Source organism: Alosa alosa, chromosome 3 (genome assembly GCF_017589495.1).
Source record: "Alosa alosa isolate M-15738 ecotype Scorff River chromosome 3, AALO_Geno_1.1, whole genome shotgun sequence".
Taxonomy (NCBI): Eukaryota; Metazoa; Chordata; class Actinopteri; order Clupeiformes; family Clupeidae; genus Alosa; species Alosa alosa.
Genome location: NC_063191.1, coordinates 7485924 through 7491923, shown reverse-complemented (window position 1 = coordinate 7491923; position 6000 = coordinate 7485924). Strand labels below are relative to the sequence as shown.

At 40.2% G+C, this 6000-nt stretch overlaps 1 protein-coding gene across 3 annotated transcripts in view; it reads right to left on the bottom strand.

Annotated features, from left to right (window-relative positions):
• Positions 1–6000, bottom strand: part of LOC125292447 (nectin-3-like protein) — a gene marked incomplete at its 3' end in the record, with an annotated part of 78969 nt that overhangs the window by 44393 nt on the left and 28576 nt on the right.

The following is a 6000-nucleotide window of genomic DNA, read 5'->3' as shown; positions in this document are numbered from 1 at the left end:
ATCCACTATAATTACCAAAATAGGGAAGCTTCTTTAAAGGTCTCATTCACTGAGAAACCGCTTTAATACTTGTTACTTTAGAAATACTATAGCTCACTCCAAGTTGTATGCATGCTGTACATGAAAATGATCTTCTACCCCATTGCCCGCATTAGCCAATGAAAGAAAATACACGGAAAAACAAGCTAATCAGAAAGAGCCCTTCCCAATGAGGCCAAAGGGAAACTGATTATTCATGGCCTCGCCCACCTTGGCTTGTGACGCCTACAGGAAGATGACTGGAAGATTTTTGCGTAGGGGATTGTCTCTCTGCAGCTAGTAGGAGTTAACAGCAAGTTGCTAACATGGTGGAAAAAAATGGTGCCTGTGTTATTTGTAGCAATAACACATCAATGTTGCACGCCTTGCCTTAGAAACATGAGTTGAGGGAGAAATGGTTGGATTTATCGTTGGAACACCACCACGTAAGTAGTGCAACATTAGTTCTGTGTTCCAATCATTTCACCACACTCACTGCCTACAGTTAGGAAAGTGGTTTTGCAAGATGTTCTGAAAAACCTGGTTCTGTACCGCCATGATGATGCGACCACCAGCTCACAGGCTGTAATTACAAAACAAACTTTTCCACCTAACTTTGTCTGTTACAAAATGGCATGTTCATATTCTTCACGTTAGCATGCATGAAAAGAGTACAAGCTAGGCTTAGGCTAGCCTATATTACAGGAAGGCTACCAGGCAACGTAACTGAAGTGTTCTGTTCGCTGGCGTGTAAAATCAGAGAATGTCTAATAGGAAGGGCTGGTAAAATCCATTAGAGGAATGGTCTATTTTCCCGACGTAGCCTACAGGCCACTAACACGCCAGGTGTAGCTACTTCCATTGATTAGGCCTATTGGAGCCTAATTGTTGCAGTACATAACGTGAAGCGAATGCTTCAGTTACGTTGCCTAGTGTAGCTACACTCATAAAAACTGACCACACTACCCAGGATTTAGCTTGTTGAACCTATAATCTAACCTAAGTGTTAAACCACAAATAATAATATTAGCAACAATATCTTATGCTCAACTAAGTACGGGTATTGTTCTAGTCTAAACAGGGAAAATCAAAACACAATACCCGTGCACTATTAGGCTAAGCTGCTATCACTAGAGCTCAGGTATTTTAACTTCAGTCTAATTTGTATGTCTTCTTGCCATTATTACATTGACCTTTGTAGGCCTACAATGATGTTTTGTTTGATTACTTGCTGTTTACTTAGTGTTTTGTATGTCTTCCAGAGCACATCCTCATGTCAGGCTACACAGCTTTCTAGCCTACATTAGGTCATCATGTTAGAAGCAAAGGTTTTGTCTAACTTTTATTGTTGTGCTAGTTAGTTTCTAAGTCTTTTTTTTTCTAGTAGGCTAATTAGAAAGTCAATTCATGGATTTCAGGTCATTTTTCCATTGGTGTATAAAATCAGCACCTCGATTATGAATGTAGACTGCATGGTGATTTTGATTAATACACCTAAATGGACCTGATGAAACCCATGAATTGCATAACAGATAGAATTGATATTACCGAATGTCTTCTTTGTGGGTGTGCTACTTAGTAAATCATACAGTACACCTTACCACAGTGACTAAAATATTTGTTTCCATTGTGCCAGTACAGTTTTGTGTGAGATAGTGAATGTCCTGTGTACTATTAGTATCTTGTAACTTGACAGTAATACACATTTATTTTTACTTTAGGTACCCAAACAGAATACTTAATGAAAAGTATGAGTATTGATACAAGCACTTCGCATACACCATGGGCATGGGGGCCTGCTATGCTACCTCTACTGCCGCAAGCCTGTTCATCCAAGGCCAGCTAGAAGACCTCGGGTTGATCAAGAGGAGGAGGAGGAGGATGAAAGGCGACATCTCCACAATAACACCTAATGGCTCCACCTATGGCCCATCGCAATCAAAGAGCAATGTAATAGAATCATCACAGCCAACTAATGTGTTTTGTGTTTGTCCCTTCAGATCCCCAGACAATACAAGCCTAAACAGCAACTCAGACCTTTTTCCCTAAATAATCCTGCAGCACCATCTTTACAAAAGGATCTGTAGGCCAGATGTCTGCATCGCGCTCTGGCAAAAAGAGTGACATTGTTAATTCTGTGCATAGTTTGATGTTCTTGTTTTGTGTTTTGCATTTTTAATAGACTGCAATATTACTGCAATATTACTACACTGCAATATTTGTCAGTGTTTCAATGACCAATAGCAAAAAAAAAAAAAAAACAGTAGACCTACTTCAACAGTATATTACACAATAGGCCTTCTCACTGAACCACCTTGCTTGTTGTCTTTGCACCTTGTTTATGGTGTCAGAGGATTCATATGATTTAAACTGGCATAGGTTACATCAGTGTTGCAGAACTGTTTGGATTTACATACAAGTTGGTTCAATATTGCAAACAACTCCTCAATTATATTTTACCACATCTACTTTGTGGAACACTTGAGATTAAGCACCACTGCTGTATGTAAATATAATAAAGTTATTTATTGAAAATTGACCTGTTTTGTATATTTGTTTTAGGAGTTTCATCAGTTTTTGTCCCTTTCAAGCTAAAGGTTTCTTTACATTTCATATCTTCTGTCTCACAGAGGGCCATAGTCGTCATAGCTCCAATGTTTAGTGCATTTTGAAGGGGAGTACATTATGTTAAGGCAGACTGGTTCTAATCCTGGGTACAGGGTCATACAGACAACAGGGTACTGGTGTTGCCCATTTTTCTAACCACATGAGCAATCCCTTTATGAAAAAGTAGTATAGGAATCTTATAGTATTTTGGGACAAAAATATTATAGTAATCTTATAGAATATGTATTTTGGGACATACTGTAGAAGTTATAACTCTATAATATCCTATAACTGTTATAGTTTTTCTATAGTAGTCTTATACTATAAGATTCCCATAGTACTTTTTCCTAAGGGTCATAATGTGACAGAAAACAACTTGAGTAGGCTAACCTCTGCCAATGTAGGCTATCAAAGCCATAGTTTATACTCATTACTGAGAAGTCTTGCAGCACCGCCTTCTCTGCCGGTGCAATTACAATGAAATATAGCTAGGGAGTAGGTAAGTGTGTTTGCATTTAGATCTATATATATATTGAGCTATAAATCAAGTGGTTCTTTCAATGATAGTATCATGGAATTCAAACCATAACTATTCATTCCGATAGCATTAAATTAGCAGGCTAGGTCAGTGGCTGAACTGCATTTAGGGTGCTTATAACCTGTGTTGAGAAGTAAAATATCTACTAGGAAGATTGCAAAGACTTTTGACTGTGTAAAGAAATAGGTCTTTATTTTAAAATGTTTCCAACTGTTTATTACTTGAATGCAAGATGACTATTGCCACAAACGCTTACCTTTTAGGAGAAATTTTTATTTGCAATTGTTACCATTCTATTAAACCAACGCTCACCGACAAATCCATCAGGGAAGCTGGCGCTTCTTCCTACCCAGGATCAAACACATGAAGTTGTATCTCTGAAGACATTTTTGTGCAACAGTTTTCACTGAAGTTTTAGCCAGGTTTTAGCACTGTAAAGTTGAATATGGAGCATAGCACAGGCAGAATCGGATGAGGACGACTGGAGGAAGCGTCACAGTACTGTTAGCCAATCAGAGGTGAATTCATTCATTAGCTTGTCATTAATATTCATGACTAAAGGCAAAATCCAGTCGTTCCTCCCCGCCCACCTTCCCCACCAAACTAGAACAGCAGCAAAACAGACGAGGGACAAAGCATTTTTTTCACCAAAACCGCTCACAGGGCATTCATCAATACTACAGACCACTGCAAAATTAATGAAAAAACGATGAGATGAGACCTTTAAAAAGATAGCACAGGAGGGTGAGATTGACATTGAGCAGGAGCAAGACAGTGAAGCACCTGAAGCAACCGTTGGCAGTAGTAGCTCCCTGGCTAATGCTAGCACCAGAGGATCAGGCAAGGTCAATGTAGTAGAAGGTGAAAATGTTGAGGAGGAATGGAGTGAGGTACCCGCAGAGCAGGGACGTGCACAGGAATTTTGAGGGGCAGTTGCTCTGACCTGAAGAAAGGGCACCCCCGAACAAAACAAAAAAAACTCACAGGCTAAGGCCACGCATACATTTACCAACAAACAAGCAAAACTAGATGCCGCTGCTGCTGTAAGCTACAATCAGATTTTTGTATACCCTTGTTGTCTCAATGTTAATCTCAACATCTCATTTCAGACTATAATTCAGAGTTTGCTGTTCATTTGCATTTTAATATAACATCGTATTTTGTCATTTTTGGTGAAGACATGCATTCCGTTAGGGATATTGAACATATTGAACATTCTCTTAACCATCGCGGATTTGGAATTGGTGCAGTTTTCAGCACAAAAACTCATTTTTATTCTTTTCATGGACAGCACTGCTCTATGCTGTTTTATGGTGCTTTCTGCCTCTTAGTTGGGCACACGATGTTTTCGTGGACGTTGCATAGAAATCCATGTAGGCCTATATGAAGGACTGAGAATAACAGGGTCTTTATTAATATATATACACAAAGAAGTAAAACACTGAAATACAGCACTCAATCACCTTAACTACTGAGTGCAAAGTCTCTGTCTCACCTGCTGGTTGGCTTTTTCGCAGCCAACCCTGCAGTGATGTGCTGCCCTTTGCTGCCTCCCTGAATTGTCTCTCCCTCTCCTGAATCTGCCTCTTTTCAGTGGGCATCTTGGCTTCAAACAATAGCCTGCCCAAAATAGTGATAGGATTTAGGCATTTAACCATTTTGAATAAAATAATTAATGTGATGCATTGCATCCATCATTCATTCTTCTTGCTAAAACTATATGTGAGAAACTAACTATCAGCAGACATGTAGCTTAGTTTGTCTAATGCCTACCACAAAAATAGTAGGCCTAGCCTAGGCTATGTGATAACGTGCTGCTTGTCTGCAAGCCATCTGTCTGATTATTTAGGCTAAAAGTGACAAACTCAGTCTGGATTTATGAAGATTTTAATTTCATAAACTTGATGATGATGATCGTTCGTTTGTTACAAACTCACCTTTACCGACAACGCCGAGTCGTCTCACCCGACAACCGCGACAATCTCCTTCTAGGGCCGCTGCCGCTCATGCAGGCTCAGCTCAGGTGCCCACGTAAACAGAGTTTGCCCTTCCCCTAGGCTACTGACTTTCACTTTCGGTGCTCGAATGGAAGTGAGTGAGGCTTTGCGATTTTTTTTATCTAGGCCTACATGAAATTCTGCATCCACTGTAGCCTACGATTTATTTATTTATTTTTCTTTCCCCTCGGAAGGGCAACGTGAGTTGAGAAGGGCATATGGGCAGTTGCCCAGGCAACCTGAGCAACCCCCCTGTGCACGTCCCTGCCGCAGAGAGCTTGGTGGCCTGTGCTAACATCAGCGGGTCATCCAACAGCGTTAAGGAGAAAGAGGTAGATTCTATGCCCATCACTGCTAATATATCCTCTTTGCATGAGTATCCAACGGACATGGGACATTTTCCTGAGAATCTAGACTCAAATGTCTAAAAATCTATAGGGTCATGCAAACCTACTGGCCGTTTCCCACTGGAGCACGAGTCATCCACTGTACATAAAGCTGCATGTTTGGTGTGTGACCATTGGCATCAGAACAAAACTATGATAAGGATAGGGAGAGGGACATATCTCACGAGGCCAGCTTTTGGTGACAGGTACTACACTGTGTGATTAATGTTACGCTCACTTTAGCTATGAACAAAAAATTCCCTTTAGAGGACATAGGGTACAAATAGGAGAAATTAACAATGCCAATTTCCTTTCTGTCATTGAGCTCCTGGCAATGTACGACCCAGTGCTTAAAGATCTGATTAGCCACCCTGCTCGCTCGATCAAGTACCTAAGCCCACTGATACAAAATGAGCTAATCGAAATTCTAGCAAAACATACTCAGAAACACATT